This window comes from Triturus cristatus, chromosome 4_2 (assembly GCF_964204655.1).
Source record: "Triturus cristatus chromosome 4_2, aTriCri1.1, whole genome shotgun sequence".
In the NCBI taxonomy this organism is placed as follows: Eukaryota; Metazoa; Chordata; class Amphibia; order Caudata; family Salamandridae; genus Triturus; species Triturus cristatus.
Window position 1 is genome coordinate 298,471,943 of NC_140586.1, and position 17,772 is coordinate 298,489,714.

General features: G+C 48.2%; 1 long non-coding RNA gene across 1 annotated transcript in view; it reads right to left on the reverse strand.

Moving 5' to 3' along the window:
• LOC146833740 (uncharacterized) overlaps positions 1-16,443 on the reverse strand; it is an 86,867-nt gene extending 70,424 nt beyond the window's left edge. The window contains exon 1 of the long non-coding RNA XR_014960267.1: positions 15,685-16,443. This is a non-coding gene — a long non-coding RNA (uncharacterized LOC146833740). The remainder of the gene's footprint in view (positions 1-15,684) is intronic.
• Between the last annotated feature and the right edge of the window lie 1,329 nt (positions 16,444-17,772).

Genomic DNA, 17,772 nt, shown 5'->3' on the forward strand with positions numbered 1-17,772 from the left:
CCTCATACGTATCTCCCTGCCCCATGGGTCCTCCTCCCAGCCCTACGGCTACACGGTTAGATCCCAGCCAGGTGCGCAACACCCATTGGGCTCAAAGGGCTTCAGCCCCCCGTCGTGTGTGTCAGCCCGGCTGAGACAGCTTCCCAGGCACACACACAGCCGCACCCGAGTACTTCACAGGGCTTTAAAAGCTCATTTACTTGCTAACGAGGCTTTGTTGTGTTTTCACCCCTTCTAAGAGCCCCTGCATCTCCACTCTGCATATTGCTGGAAGAATCAGTACCCCCGAAATGTTTAGTAGCCCCCCCCCCCCGAAATGTGGCTTTAGTTGCGCCTCTGATGCCAGCAGAGGCTCGTCTTCTCTCACCGAGGGCTCTTCATAGTCGTTAAAGGAGCGCTGGAAGAGCAGACCTTACACATGCTCCTCCGCTGTAACCAGGAGGGCTTCAAGTTGCCTCAAGAGGCGCTTGGCGGTCGCAGTCGTGTCTCCCTGCTCTGCGATATCTCCTCTTCTCTGTCCCGAGGTGTCCTGCCCATTAAAAGGCTAATACAGCTTCTTTATAAGTGGGAGCTGGTTTCAGTGCAGGAATTAAAGTAAACCCGCCTGCTTGTTGTTCCATTTAGGATAATGTACAGCATGGCAAAAAACTTATAAGGTCCCAAAGACAAGACCTATTGGCTATGCCAATGCTTGTTTTCTATACACTGGCTGGCTCCTTTAATTAGCACCCTTTATCGAATGTTGGGCGATAGCCAGCCAATCAGAATGGTCGCTTTGCAAGCCGTAGGTATCATTACAGACCTCTTAAAGGGAGCACTCCATTAGGGCCGTTCTTTTCTCGTCTGGGTGCTCCGCTTCATTACCAATCCCCTTTAACCCAGTGGTGAATTCGGCTCACGGTTGGCAAGGGGATAAATGGCTCCTGGGCAGCTCTGATTCTATGTCAAATCATGCCGGCTTGTTTCCTTTCTGCACTTAAGAGGAATGCAAGCCCTAACAGCAAGAAGCAAAGTAAAAAAAAAACTTCAATATTTGTTTTTCTCAACTGGCCATTAGGGCTTACATTCCCTTAACTGAAGGACAGGGAGGGGCCAGCACAGTGTGACTTGAAGAGCAGATTGTGTTAAAACAACAGGGGCTGTGCATTAGCCATTTATGACCTCATCCAGGGTGAGTGAGTTCACCACTGGGAAAGAGGGAAAGGGAGGGTGCCAGTAGTCTGCCATTACCTGCTGGGCAATAACAGCTGTTAACTACCCTCCACTCATTATGCGCTTTCGCCTGCTGCTTGCACCCATAATTGCTGGGAGGGTAATTATCAGTCATTATTGCCTGCGGGCTCAGGCAATAATGCTTAATTAATGAAGCCCATACCTCTACCTTTGGAACCGCAGTTCCATGGCTTGCACATCGAGGTTTATGCTGTCCTCTTTGGGCACATTAGATGTCATTCACAAAGAACAGACAGGAGGGAATGGGAAGGGAAGGAGGAAGTCAATAGGTAGTCAGGGCAGAGAAAGTAATCGGGGAGTGATAGAGAGTGGGAAATCAGGGTATACTGTTTGAGAGATACTAGGACAGGCAGGGCTGCAGAAGAGTGTATTTCTTCATGGTGCACCCCCTGTAGAAACAATAGCTGCTGGCCCCCTGTGAAAGAAGGACTGGTGGCAGAATGGCAGGGGGTGCTACCTTTTTTCCTGGGTACAGGGCTTCTAGGAAGGCAGCGACAGAAGAATATGGAGAGGAGCGCTTCACGGGGCACCCTAGCGCTAACCTTAGCAAGACGGACCCGGAATGGGCGTCACGCATTCTAGACTTTGCCATAGGTGGCCTGGCTACTCCGATGGGATCTGTATGTTCTTGGCTGGTTGTTCTAGGATTTTATAGCACAACACACTGTGAGATTGTTTTCGGTAAAACAAACGGTTCTTTATACAGACCTGTATGAACCCTACAAAATCCAGGGCTGCTAGCTATGTGCGCCCTCCAAGACAAAGCATTTGGGGACATATTAGCAAGTAAGGGCGATAATTATCGCCCGTGCCAAGTATCGGGAGTTTTGTTATCGCCTCCTTTCCCCTATAATTTTTGGCTTCTTACCGACGTATTATCAACACGTCTGTAAGAGGCGATAGTGTCAGGGAAAGGGCACGATAACTCCCGCTAAGAGGCGATAGGTATTCAGGCGATACCTTGCCATCGGCAGCCATCAAAGAGGTGGGGGCATATCATCAACAACCGGCGATATTTATCGCTAAGCGCACTTAGCGCTAGGATAATTATCGCCGGCATCACTTGTTTTTATCGCCGAGATAGCGCTCTATCAGCGACGCTTATCTACAGAGCGATAAATATAACCGAGTTAGCTGCCACATGTGCAATTATCGCTGGGATTTCAGCGATAATTGCACAACGTTTGGCGATAGCTTGTTGATAGGGCAGGGCAGACTTAACCATGATATCCACCTTCTATTGGTTATCATGGCTAAGTCAAACTAAAAGCAGGCGTAAGGAAAGTAGCGATAACCGCGGTTAGCGCTACTTTTCTTATCGCTATGCTTGTTAGCGTGCCCATTGCTAATAGGAGAAATGTCGGCTAGCGAGATTTCTACAGTTATTTTGGGAAGGAACGCCCACTTTGCATATCATTAGAGATGGAAAGCTGGGCGTTCAGGAAACAGGCGCTAAGGCATGGATTCTCACGTTAGCGTGTCCATGCTGCTAGGGTGATAACATTATCACTGCTTTTCATCCGAAAATGGACGCTAAAGCAGCGATAATTGTATCGCATCGCCTTGATGATATGTTCCTTAGTGGCATATTATCAACAACCGGCGATAATTATCACTAAGAGCACTTAGCGCTAGGATAATTATCGCCGGCTATCGCTTGTTTTTATCGTGGAGATAGTGCGCTATCAGCGACGCTTATCTCCAGAGCGATAAAAATACCTGAGTTAGCTGCCAAATGTGCAATTATCGCTGGGATTTCAGCGATAATTGCACAACGTTTGGCGATAGCTTGTTGATAGGGCAGGGCAGACTTAACCATGATATCCACCTTCTATTGGTTATCATGGCTAAGTCAAACTAAAAGCAGGCGTAAGGAAAGTAGCGATAACCGCGGTTAGCGCTACTTTTCTTATCGCTATGCTTGTTAGCGTGCCCATTGCTAATAGGAGAAATGTCGGCTAGCGAGATTTCTACAGTTATTTTGGGAAGGAACGCCCACTTTGCATATCATTAGAGATGGAAAGCTGGGCGTTCAGGAAACAGGCGCTAAGGCATGGATTCTCACGTTAGCGTGTCCATGCTGCTAGGGCGATAAAATTATCACTGCTTTTCATCCGAAAATGGACGCTAAAGCAGCGATAATTGTATCGCATCGCCTTGATGATATGTTCCTTAGTGGCATATTATCAACAACCGGCGATAATTATCACTAAGAGCACTTAGCGCTAGGATAATTATCGCCGGCTATCGCTTGTTTTTATCGTGGAGATAGTGCGCTATCAGCGACGCTTATCTCCAGAGCGATAAAAATACCTGAGTTAGCTGCCAAATGTGCAATTATCGCTGGGATTCCAGTGATAATCACACAACGTTTGGCGCTATGTTGTTGATAAGGCAGGGCAGACTTAACCATGATATCCACCTTCCATTGGATATCATGGCTAAGTCAAACTAAAAGCAGGCATAAAGAAAGTAGCGATAACCGCAGTTAGCGCTACTTTTCTTATCGCTATGCTTGTTAGCGTGCAGATTGATAATAGGAGAAATGTCGGTTAGCGACATTTCTCTAGTTGTTTTCGGAAGGAACGCCCACTTTGCATCTCATTAGCGATGCAAAGCTGGGCGTTGTTGCAACGGGCACTAAGTCAGCAAAACACGCAAAAGCAGCGATAATTTCATAGCGCCGCCTTGATGATATGCCCCTAAATTCGACACTTGAGATCATGCCTCCAGAACACAGACATCGCTTCACATCGGTTTTTTTTCTTCACCTCATCACTGGAAAATATAATTCATTTTTTATGATTTCAGAAAGGAATATGAAAAATGCGATTTCCCATCTACGTTTTTTCAGGAAGGCATCAGCCTGTATCTACAAAACAATCAAATGTCCATACTTAATGTCAGCTGGGACACCTTCCAGCACTATGTTCATAAATATATATGCAGCTTTCTAGAGCGCTTGTTAACATGAGTTAGACAGAAGACGCCAGAAAAGCTCGCGAGTGATTAAAGTCAAAACGTTTGACACAGGAGTGCTTGCTGTTCTGTTTCTTGACATTCATTCTTTCTTCTGGTTGTGTTTCACATTTCACCCATACCACAGGATATGCCAAATACAGGGATCAAGGGGCATATTATCAAGAAACGGCGTTATAATTATCGCGGCTTTAGCGGCAGAGAACTGCCGCTAAAGCAGCGATAATGGGCTTGATAATATGCCTTTGTGAATTCCCATAGAAGCCCATGTTCTGGTGTCAACATGGGCTTCTATGGAAATTCTCAAGGGCAGTTTTAACGCCGTGCTTGAGAATATGCCCCTAAATTAGCAGAATTTTATGAGACCTGGACTCGTTGAGGCACCAAAGGCAAAATCCATTCAGGTGTTCTGTCTACCCATAATGATTGAACATAGGGTCAATTTATGGTTATTGAGCGTTAGTGGAGGTCACTTGAATGCTTGTTTGCCACCATGACAACCCTGCTATTAAAACCCAGTCATGTTTTCGTCATGTCCACCACGAAGGTGAGTGAAGCTGGCTTACATGTACTGAACTCAGTTAGGAACATTCAAAATGTTATCATTGGCCATTCTGAAAACCAGCCAGGATTTTACTATTCCATTGCTCAATAAACCAAGCACTACAATTTAACACTCAGTGTCTTTAAATGTAATGCTACTTATTTAGGTTTAGCATTCTGGTCATGAAAACAAATGGGATAAATAAAAAATCTGCATTTTATCTGAAAGAGAAAAGAATAAAATAAAGCTTTCCAGGACAAAAACATGAATCCTAATCAAATAAAAACATGAAACGAATTGTAGTTAGTGGATTTTATTGCATTTTTTAACCTAGTCAGTAAAAATAATTGGTATGTCTTTAGGTGTAATTATTTTTAGTCAACTCCTTTTGTGCAGGTTTAGTAATATCACAATCAATTGGAGGGTTCAGACCCCCCAAAATCAAATCATGCTTTCTAGTTATCTACCGGCACAGAGTCAATCACAAAACAAATATTGGCACAGCCAACACAATATGTATGAGTATCAGATAGTGTGAGCATAGGTTGCTGAAGCTTGCTTTTCTTTCCTGGCCTGTTTGTTCACTACCGTGCTCTCTTTGCGTTTGGTTGCGATAGCAAGATTAATGGATTGCAGCAACACCGGCCCGTGCAGGTAAAAGATTTGGGGAGGGGGACCGGGTTAGGGGGGAATTGACATTCTACCAAGAGGGAAAATTAAATAAATAATTACATTTCCCTCCTCGTCGTCTGTCTAAATCCCCCCTTCTCCGACCCGGCCCCACCACTCTTACCTGCACGGCCCACCGCTGAATTGCATTTAGTACCCTCCCAGTGATATCATGAAATTAAACTGCATATGAAAGGTGCTGCCATTTTGAAAATTCCTTTAGTATGTCCTCCCCGCTTAAATCCCTATTTGAGCCATGAACATACCTATTGTAATGGAGGTTTCCTTTGGGTTCCTGGTCCTTCATCTCTCTATAACAATATTTGGTTATATTCAACTAAGGGACCATTGAAGGCACTCGGCGCATTGATAACGTTTGGCAGTTGAGACACATAAACATGTGCACGGCAGTCTCACTAGCCCTAAACTCCTCTGCTCCAACTTGCCAAGGCAAGTGGAAGTTCATGAACGACACAGGGTTAACAAATTCTGCCTTTAACTCAAACTGTGCAAACTACGTATCCGGAAGGGATTGTGAGTTAGAAGAAAAAGTCTAACCAATATGGGCATACATATGTTCCAGAACACCAAATGTTCCTTTCCAAAAATGTTGCTGTATTAAATAAACATGAAGACATGGTTTGGTCTCTGCAGAAGGCAAAGGAGTAACCAGTGACTCACTGAATGCACATCAAGGGCCTGGGTCCCATTAACAGTTAAGACCAGCCCATAAGATTGAGAGACTATGTGACATGCCCGGTCTTCAATACATTTGCCTTTATTCAGTCAAGATCTCTTGTCCACTGATCATTATTTATTTATTTATTTGAAGCTTCATATGACACTCTCAAGTGACCAACGGTCTCAACAGAGCGCAAGCACATGAGGATGATGGAAAGGCAAAAGTAATTCAATTAATCAATCAGGATTTATAATGTGCAACTAATCACCCGAAAGGGTATCCAGGCGCTTGCAGGCCTCAGAGGCTTTTTCGAACAGCAAGGTCATGAGGGCCATTCGGAATTCCGAAATTGAGGCGATGGTCTGGAGTTGAGTGGGGAGGCTGCTCCAGGTCTTTGCTGCAATGTGGGAGAAGGAGCATCAGCCACTTCTGCTTCGGTAGAAGCGGGGAGTATGGGCAAGTGAAGGGAGCCAGAGTGTATTCTTCTCGATAGTTGGTGGAGTAAATGCTTAGAGGTGAGAATTGAAGGAGAAAGTGATGTAGAATCCAAATGCTTGGAGGAAGAGGTGGTACTTCAGTTGCGTTCAGACATAGATGATGATAGTAACATCGAACACACACACATTGGGACAGAGTTCCATCGGAAGAAGTCTTGGTAGTGCATAGATTTGCCCCAAACAATTTTTAATATTGATAGGAGCAGTGCTTACCTTCCTGTATATCTAAAATATATTTGTGGTTGCAGGCTCTTTAAGATGAAGCAGCCGGACATGCATGGTACTCAGCCGCAATACTAGGATTGCTAGAGAGCTTGGAGTAAAAAGACAGCCTAGCTCTAGCTCTCAAGTGCAATTTCATACCTGAAATCAAAGGCACTGGGAGATAAAGCCATTTGCATAGAACTGAACAATTTTGGTTCGCAATAGAAGACTAGAGGGTGTCTGGTTTGGAAAGCACATAACTTTGGGGGAGATTTACATGTTGGTGGTATGCATACCTCCTTGCAATGGCATTGGGGTTTACATACCGCCAACATGAAGGTCTGCCAGTCTGATTTAAAAGCGGATGGATCTTCAGTATGACCACGATGAAGACTACTCTGTCTCTGAAGCGGCTTAACATCTCTGAGGGCCCTGGGGAGTAAGGGCCATTGGAGAAATGACTACATCTCACCCCGCCCAATTAAGATGGGTGGTCATGTTATCATTTTTCACTGCTCTTTACTAAAGGAACATTAAAAACAATATAATGCTCCCCCGCCATGAAAGAAGACTTTCCATGTCATGGGGAGCATTACATTTTTCCTTTATCAAAAGAAAATCCCATTTCGGGATTTTCTTTTTGTGAAGAAAAAAAGAATACTCTGTGCTGCAGGGTTGCGTCCTGCTGACATAGCCCTGTAGCATTGAGTAAAATGCATTCACAAGAACCGCCGTTGATGGCGGTTCCTGGCAATGCTTTTAACCCTTTCGCTGCAGCGGGAATTCCGCCGCAGCGCTGGGGGGTGCGGGGGGGGCAGCGCGGTGGCGCTGTGCTCATGACGGAGCCGCTCCGTCATGAGCCACGGTTGAGCTGTGCTCATGACGGAACGGTTCCGTCATGACTCCACCCATTTGCGTTGTCCCCCCGCACAGGCAGGGAAACAGCGCCGCATAGGCGGAGCGGCCGCCAACGGCCGTGACATGACGGAACCGTTCCGTCATGAGCACAGCGCAACCGTGGCTCATGACGGAGCGGCTCCGTCATGAGCGGGGAAGGGGTTAAAAATGACCATCTGCTTGGCGGTCATTTATAAATTGGGCTGTGGCCCCCCTTGTCATGGAAATGTAGTCATTTACTAAGTCCCCGTGGTGGAACGACTTCCCGTCCACCTGATATAAATCAAGGCCTCAGACCTAATTACAAGTTTGGCGGTCCCGCAGCGGACGGTGCAACATGCCGCTTGCTGTGGAACTACCAAACCCGTGGTGAGACCACCCGCATGGTCAGGAGATTGTTCCTGGTCTGGCGAGCAGTCCTGCTGCGGTCTCAGAACGGCAGTCTGTCAGGCCCATTAAAAGCCTAACAGGCAGACCACTGTTCTCAGATCATCAACTGCACCTTCCTGCATGGTGTGGCATACATTCCACACAGTGCAGAAAGATGGGTGCAAGTCCAGGGGGGCACTACATGTGTCCCCCCACGCATGCACCAACAGTACCCAAACTCTGTAGTGGGCCCTGTATTGGCCACCTTTGTTGCCATTACGCCACCCTTTTCATGGTGGGTTCACTACCTTGAAAAGGACGGTGAAATGCCGACTTGGAATATAGTGCTGTCTGTGTCACTACAAGCATATTTCTGCTGGTGGAAGGCCGCCTTGGTCCTGGTTGTGCCGGTGGTCTCGTTGAGGTTTGACTGCCACAGTTGTAATACTGCATGCGGTCCCGCAGTGCGGCGGTTGTCGGACTGCCACCATGGGTTCGGCTGTCCCATGAATCTTCCTAACCCTTTCCCTAGGGTACTCAAGGGTTTACCTGGGATTAGGTCCCTAGATTTGTCGTGGGATGAGATTCAGATCAGACACCATTGCTCTTCTACAGTCTGGGCACTATGGACTTTGCTGGACTTCGTTTTGGCCTGACTTTGTCTCCCTTCCAGTCTGCTGCATAGTCCATGCCTGTGCATTATATAGGAACCTTCCAAGGCCTGTGAAGCATCAAAGACAACTGAATAAAATCTCCCTTGGAGTGAAGGAGTCACTCCCCTGCATTCCCTGGCACCACAACTAAATCGATCAGTCTGCAGATCCTGAGCTCCTACAGACTCCATGTGCTCTGCATCACATTTGGTGGTTTTCCACAGCTCCAGAGGCCCAGCCTGCCATCTCACCAAGTCTTTGGCCAGTATCCCTTGTGGGGGTTGCAATAACCAAACCCCTGTGCACTGCGTCCAATTTGCAGTTGCAAAGGCTTGTTGGTTTCTTTCCAAGAAAATCTTCAGGCTCCAGTTAGCCCCAACCTCGAGCACCTCCAGGGACCAGAATCTTCAGCCACACCGCATCGTGTGCCTCGTGGCCTGCATCTTTTGGTAGGCTGCTTGAGGTCCTCCTGCGACTCCAGAGCCTCCGGCCTGTGGGTCCACTTGAGCGTCACACTTGTTTCTTTTGGTCTGCCCTGATTGAACGGGTCCTGCCCTGACGCCCCTGCCTTTGGTGAGTCCTCTGGACCTTGCTGGTCCCAATGTTGCTCCTTCTTTTATTCCTGTGTGGCTTGCCTTTGCCAAGGCTTGTTGGTGCTCCTGCCAGACACCGACCCCTCAGCACTTGACATCCTTCATGGAAGAGCTCTTGCATGGCTCATGGTCCTCATCAGCGTCGCCTGATCCTCACAGCTGCAGAGTCAAAGTCCTTGCCATCCAAGTCAATATAACTTTATTTCGGAGAAGATCTCCATAAAAGATACATAAAATTATACAATTATAATAATGTTAAAATGTTTAAAAGGAAACATGCGTGAAATGGATTAAAAGATAATTTAAGATGTTTAAAAACATTTAGAACCAGGACATCTATATGGCCACTCATTACAACAAACACATACAATTTGAGCCAGTACAAATGAATCAAGTAAGCGTTTTCAAGTACCGTGTCCTAGTTTGCCAGAAGGCCCCCAGAAATTTGGCCACAGCAAACACAATGTGGGGAGCCATTTCACTCTTTAGAATTCTGAAGGCTTCATTGCACCTGGTAAAACCCAAATTCCTACAAATGGGGACAATCCATTTTCTCCGCACCTCGCTGTAGACCGGGCAGAAGAATATGATATGCAATTCAGTTTCATCACTCATTCTGCAGGCCGGGCAAGTGCTGGGGGCGGACTCAATCCAATGGCTAGTAAATGCACGGATTGGCAGGGACCCATGCCTCCATTGCAAGAACAGCTTCCTTATTTGTACTGGATATATATTATCCAAGGCTGGTTCCAGGCTATAAACATTTTTTATACAAATAAATTGCTCCGTAAGTGTCCCAGGGGTTTTGAAAGGGAGCAATGCGGGAGCCTTAGAATCATAATAGATTTTGGTGAGGGCCTTTTTTAGGAGCCTAGAGCAAGCCTCAAGAGGATCATTCCATAAGGTATCAAGGCCTAAGCCCATCAGACTACTCCTCACAAATCTGAGCCAGCTAATATTCCCCGAATTTGGAAGGCTGAGGACTTCCTGCAGGCCCTGCCTGTAGTGAATCAATTCGGGCACCGTCCACAATCTGCGCCAGTAGATCAGAGGACGGAGCGCCAGATCTTCTTCCAGGGGTCTAATTCCTAGGTCAAGTCTCAATGGCACTAGGGGTGTGCTAGGGGGGAGAGCTACTAAGCACCTAAGGAACCTGTTCTCCTCCTTGGCCAGACAAGACGAGACTTTATGGCCCCATAATTCACTGCCATAAGTAACGGCTCCTCTGGCTTGGGCCCTATAGATGTGGAGTGGAGGGCCTATAGGTTTGAGAGTCGACCTATTCTTCCCCATCAACCTCATTATCCCGCCCACGTGTTGAGCTAGTTTTAGCTTAGCTTTCTCCTGGTGCGGAACCCACCCCATTTTCTCGTTAAGGGTTACACCAAGATATTCGAAGGTGTTCACCCTTTCTAACGTATTATTTCCAATGCGAGGGATGCAGTGGAATCTAATCGGGGGTTTGAAGGCCATAAATTTGGTCTTCGTGGTGTTAATCTCCAGTCCGTGCTCTCTACAGAAGTCCACAAAGCCGTCTAGAACACGCTGGATTCCCATCGGTGACTTGGAGAGGAGGAGGGTGTCATCCGCAAACATAATTGCCGGAACCCTCCTCCCTGCCAGCTTGGGGACGTCAGAATTAGGGACCCCATTGAGGTGGTCGATGACCCCGTTGACAAAGAGGCAGAACAGGGTCGGTGCGAGTACGCACCCCTGTCTTACCCCTCTGCCCACGGGAAACTTGTTGGATAGAGCGCCTTGCTTACCACACCTCACTTGAGCGTAGGTGTTGGTATGAAGTCGGATAATCATCGACAGTAAGGCGCTCGGTACCCCCATTCTGGCCAGCACTTCCCACAGCTTACCTCGTGGAACCAGGTCAAAGGCCGCCCTCAGGTCCACAAACACAGTATAGAGGCTGCCACCCTCCAACTGTATTGTTTTCCAATATATGAGGGAAAGCCTAAAGACCTGGTCGACGGTAGAAACCTTTTGTCGAAACCCAGCCTGGAGAGGGCTCAGGATTTCCCTACCTTCGATCCAGTCCGAGAGGCGATCCAGCAGAAGCCTCGCAAAAAGCTTCTGAGGGACGTCTATCAGACTGATCGGTCTGTAATTGGCCGGAAGCAGAGGTGAACCCCTTTTAAATATGGGGACGATCTCTGCCCCGAGCCAGGTAGAGGGAACCGGCATACCGTGGACGATGGCATTGAAGAGTACAAGGAAGTAGGGGGCCCAGATTCTAACCTCGTGTTTTAAGAGGTCTCCTGGGAGCTTATCAAGTCCTGGCGCTTTTCCCGAGGAAAGGCGAGCGATCGCCATTTCCAGATCCTTTAAGGTAAAATCTTCCAACATGGGAGAATTGGCACTGGTTAGGGACGCTATCTCTCCAACCTCGGTTCCCAGGTGATCCAGACCTGCCACACTGTAGAGGGACGAAAAGTGTTCCTCCCACACTGCGGGCGCAATATTAGCCTCTATAGCCAGAGCAGGCTCGAGAGAGCCGTATTTCACTATTTGGCAGAACTTCCTGGAGTCTCTGACTTTGAGAGCTGTTGCCATTTCAGACCAGTTCTCCCAGTCCCAGTTTATTTTGGCATTTTCGAGGAGCAACTTGTAAGCAGCCCGCCTCTCCGTAATAGCTGAATGGGCCTCCCTATTTTTAAGTGCTTGAAGGAGGTCTGCCTTGGCTTTCCTGCACCTGGCATTGAACCAAGATGCTTTTTCCCTTCTCAGTATCCTCTGCCGAACCACTGGGTTCAACACCTCAGCAAGATTATTACACAGGGACAGATGAATATCCCCAAAAACACCATATATACAAGGGTCCAAGGGGAAACTAGTTTAACGACTAACGTGCCTTAATACCCCAAACTACACAGAAACAACAGAAGAAGGTACTAAGTCAAACAACACAAAGCAGAGGGAGCTAGTAGGAAGCTATGAACAAAGTGAAAGGACCTCTCAGAATAATCAATACATCATTGTGTCAGAAGCAAAGAGTCCATCAGCCCACCCTTATTGGCGGAGCATCGTCATTTGAGACTCTGAGGGGTCAAAAGTCTGGGCCAACACTATCGAACCAGCCGGCTCTGCTGAGTGCCCGACCTAATGATCCCCGATCGTAGAGACTCCTGACACAATGTGTAATCCGATTGGTTAGGACTCAAAAGTAGACTAAAACAAAAGTGCAGTGCTAAAAATGTGATAGTGTGCTAAAAATGACTACGTGGGCAAAAAGTTATCTTTAATAGAGATTGACCAGGTGTCATGTCTAAAAAGGACCAAATAGTCTTGAAAAAATAGACTATTACTTGATTTGGTCTCAAAGGGTCGACATGTTTCAGCCGAGGTGGTCACCTGACCCGGCTTTCTTCAGGACCTATATCGATGGAGCTAAGGCTACTGCAAAAGTGATATGTCTAATGAGACAATGTGAAAAACAGGAAATCATAAAGTTTGTGGCAACAGCCACCCTACCAGGCAAGCAATTTTTTGCTCGGGTATAGGAACTTGGTCCTCTTTCCTGGAACAAACAAAAGAAAGGTGCAACACACAATTGAATACAGCTTCCATAACCAGCATTCCGCAGTGACTATTAGACACTGTCGAACTCATAAAACCCAAAACGTGGTTACTACTTTAAAAAAAGTGCAATATAATATAAAAATTCAACTCACCCAGCTTTCTGTGGGAGGACAGCCTCACCTCACCCGGCTGACTGCTCGGAGAAGGAGGCACCGCTCTGTTAACAGGTAGGAAAAGACAACAAGTTGCACATGGATACTTGTCTATCTGTGCTCCCTACTCTCCGTTTAACACCACAACCCCATTCGAGGTAATGACTCTAAAAGATCCGCCCTAAAAGTCAAGATAGGCCGGGTGTCCGGGAGAGTGGCAATCTGTCGCCTCCAACCCAAACAGCTGTCTTTATCCCAGTGTGCCTATGAATTTAAATGTATGTTATACAGTCAAAGTGAGGGCCACCCTTCCTCTGATACCAGAATCACAGCCTCACTCTGTACATCTTCTATTCGCAAGACCCAACAGAGTTCTGGCCCTCCTCCGTTAAATTGTAAAGCAGAAGTGGTACCGTAACATTAACTGTTACCCAAGTAAGAGTGTCAAAAACTGGGGTCATGGAACTGAATCTACTCGATACGAAGACAAACGTACCCCTCTCCTTACCTATCCGTATATACCTCGAGCCGGACTCCGCGCAGTCTGGGAGGTGACGGCAGGAAGGGGAGGGCTCTTTAAATACCCCCTCTAATAGGAGCGATCCTTCACTCAAAACACAGGTGTAAGTAATCGTCTAATGTCCATCCCCGAGTATCTAAAGTGAGCGTGAGCCAGTATCGAGACGCTAGTCACAAGTGCATGCGCAGTTCAAAGAATCATGCGGGGGAGTGTGTGCAGCGTCTCCCTATTGCTCCTGAGCGTATACTACAAGACTCAAAGGTCACATGATAGGGGCATAGACCGACGACAAGGCACTAGTCTCCCGCTCATGTGCGGTCCTCATCAATGCGGGACGATGCATGCCACGCAGACCCACTGTTCTAGATGCAACCAAAAAGAGGGGGTCCAACGATCACCGCATAGGAAGACAACAAACATTACGAGCCAGGGTCAGATCATCAGATGCAAGTGGATCACTTCTTACAATAGAAAGAGTGGAGACCTGTATTTATATTCCGATATGTAGTGGACAATCGCGTGAAGCGGTAGTGATCTCTACGCATACTATTTACAAGGATCGGATAAATACAGCCACCCAGAGCAATACAAAGTTGTAACAGTCTCACTCTCTGGATGTCCCTAAGTGAAAACAAATGTACCTTTCATGATCCTACATATTAATCAATTAACCATCCTTCAGATTAAAAGGTGAGAGTATACACATGGACTACCCATACAGCAAAGGTGGTGCATGATCAAACAGCAAGTGTATTATCGGCAGGATCGTTGATCAAGTCAGGTTAAGGCTCAGAATGGCTCAGAACGGCTCATTCGTGAAATGCACAACACAGGTTCGTTGCATGACATGGGGACTAATAGGGCCATCCTGAACAATATGTGTACCGAGGTGTAAGGGACAGGGAGGGGCCCACTATCCACAACGACTTTATGACCAACAGCTCTAGAGGTCGCGCGCTGCCAAGAAATTAAAGTATGGGTTAGAATCCGGGGTCTCTGGTTGGCGCAGGTATGCACTTGCGACAAGCAGGGACCCTTTCCTCCAAGTCAGGGCAACGGTTCACCTCTTTAAAAATAACCCCTGCTCACCCTCTAGGTAACGTGGCGCGAGCAGTCAGGCTAAATTCCCAGAGGGCATATGGTTAAGCATTCAAGTTGTCCCACACAATAATCACCACCCCACCACACAAAAGACACAAGGCTGTATTTATCAAAAGTAGAAGTCTTTATATAAAAGGGTTTTCTTTTAGGCAGGTTGAATAAATACAGTTCTCTTAGCGAATCTCAATCCAGTTACTTTAAAATGCTTAAGGGCAGTCCACAGGTTTTAAAATGGCACAGTTCTCTTTAAAATAAGTTCTTTAGGTCTTCGGGGCCCTTCGTAGCGCCTTTGGGGTACTCTGGGCAAGGTTTTAACAGGACCTTGCCGTTTCTCACGCTTCTCGCGTGAGCCCGAGTACGCTTGCCGAGTCTCACTCTTCTCGCGTGAGCACCGGCAATGGTTTTCTATGCGGGTACGGTTCGGACTGTCAGGGACGCTCCGTACCTGGAGGGAAGCACCGGTCCGGTGCGAACACGGCTTCCTCAGTACGGTGCGAACTCAGAGCGGGTCAATACGGTGCGAACAGGGAGCAGTAGGGGTGAACTACGGCCCCAGACACCCATATGCCAAAGGCAGGTACGGCTCGTACTAGGATGCAGGCAGTACGACTCAAAGCACAATCCTCTCAGATGGGCAGTACGATTCAAAACTACGCGCCAGCCACAAGCAGTTAAAAGGCGGGTACGGCTCGTACTATGATGCAGACAGTACGACTCAAAGCACAATCCTCTCAGATGGGCAGTACGATTCAAAACTACGCGCCAGCCACAAGCAGTTAAAAGGCGGGTACGGCTCGTACTATGATGCGTACGGCTCGTACTATGATGCAGACAGTACGATTCAAACAGGATGCCTGTGTGTACACGGGCAGTATGGTGCAAACAGTACGGGCCACCAGTACGGTGCGAAGCACGTTTACTTCAGGGGGGAGTAGGCTCAAACACTTCAGATGTACATACGGTCCGTACAAACAGCGCGCACAATCCCAAATCCTTCTAATGCTGGCACGGTTCGTACGAAGGGCAGTACGGGCCGGGATTTAGCGCGCGAAGCCACCAATACCTTTTTGTTCGCACGGGGATGGTCCCAGCGGCCTCGGGTTTCGACGGAGCGGTGTCCCACGTCGCGGTGTCGTCCCTCGCAGTCAGAGGGTGGCGGTGCTTCGTGGGGCACCCGAAGAAGGTCTCAGCCACACGACCAAGGGCAGAAGAGGGGGAAGCAGCTCCGGGCCAATCCACAGCGCTGTTGCAGCGCGATCAGCTTTTCAGGGGATCACAAGTGGGCACAGGGCCTCGCGGTGATCTTGACGGCACAGGGTCGCCAGGGCTCGGTGCGCCGGCCTTCAGGTGCCTTTCTCCGCGTTGCGAGCTACGGCTCGGAGGGGCTGGTACTTGCGGTGCTTGGACCAGGTAGGCAGGTCCTGGCGGTGCTCGTGGTAGTCCCAGGTGGCAGATGTCGCGGTGTAGAGAAAGGGGGAGAGGCACACAGGTTCTCTGGGGATCAGCGTCACGGGATGGCGTCCAGCGACTTCTCCTCTTCTGGGGGTAGGTTGCGCCCACTGTTCCTGGGGCGCAGATCAGGGGGCAAGTTCACAAGCAAGCCCTTGGAGATTGTTCAGCACAAGTTGATTCAAAGTCTTTTTCCTTCAGTCTTTTCCTCTCCTTCCAGCAGACAGGCACCCACTGCAGGCCAGTCTCTCAGGCAGAGAGACAGTATTCCTCCTTCAGCTTCTCCAGGTCCTTCTCCTTCAGGCAGAGGTTCGTCGTTGCGTAAACAGGATCTGATTTCTTAGGAGCCAGGCTCCTACTTTTATAGTGCGATTCTTTTGTTCTTTAGCGCCAGGGGGCCTGGGCCTGGCTCAGTCCAGTTCTGGAGCACTTTGTTATGGTGACTCTGCTCTTTCCTTTCAGCAGCAGGGCAGAGACATCAGCCGCCCCACAGGGGGCGGCGCCGGCTTTGTGCTGTCAGAGCACAGGTCTATTCAGAGTCAAGGGTGGACTCCTCCCACCCATCCTGGTGTAATCTCTCTACCCACCACCTGGCAGCCAGCCTGTCTCTGGGGATTCCCCAACCCTGCTCCTTACTGTTGCTAGGCAGAACACACACACACAGCAGAGGCGGACTGAAATGGCCAGGTCAGTAAATACTAACTTTCTAAAAGTAGTATTTACAAACGCAGGATATTAAAATAAACTTTACTAAAAGAAGTATTTTATTATTCTGAGTTCAGGCATACTAAACATAACTTCCTACCATGCTCTATGAGTCCACTGGGATTACAGGGTGTAGTAATTCCAGTAGCCCATTCTGGCCTATGGAGAGCAGGTAGCCTTCAATAGTGAAAAACGAAAATGGCTGTAATTCACTATTAAGACATGCCACACACATCAGGGCCTGTCCTACCTTATGCCTACAATGCACCCTGCCCTTGGGCCTACCAGAGGGGTGACTAATATGTAGTTAAGGGAAGGTTTAGGGACTGGCAAGTGGGTGCACTTGCGCAGTCAGCGCGACAGTACCAGACTGCGCGCAGGTTCTGCAGTGGCAGATCCTAGACACATTTTACTAGGCCGCTTCTGTGGGTGGCACAACCAGTGCTGCAAGCCCACTAGCGGCATTTGTATTTACAAGCCCTGGCACTCCTGGTGCACTCTACTAGGGGCTGACAGTAAACCAAATAAGCCAATCAGGGACACCAATCAATGTATACACTTTACAAAGGGAGCACTTGCACTGTGGCACTGATTAGCAGTGGCACAGTGCCCTGAGCAGCTAACACCAACAAAACACAATGAGGCACATCAGCAAAAAGTGGAAGGGAAACTCACGCCAAGGTGCCAGGTCTAACACGTGTCCCCTCCAGCTGAAATGTGGGGAGAACTACCCTACCCCAGGGAGTTCCTCTTCACTAAGGCGGAAAAACCTGGACAGACCGTCAGCATTGGCGTGATCTGTGCCAGGGCGATGTTCCACCGTAAAGTCCATACCCTGTAGGGAGATGGACCACCTCAACAGTTTTGGGTTTTCACCCCTCATTTGCATCAACCATCTGAGGGGCCTGTGGTCGGTCTGAACCCGGAAGTGAGACCCAAACAAGTAGGGTCTTAGCTTCTTCAGCGCCCAGACCACAGCAAACGCTTCTCGCTCTAT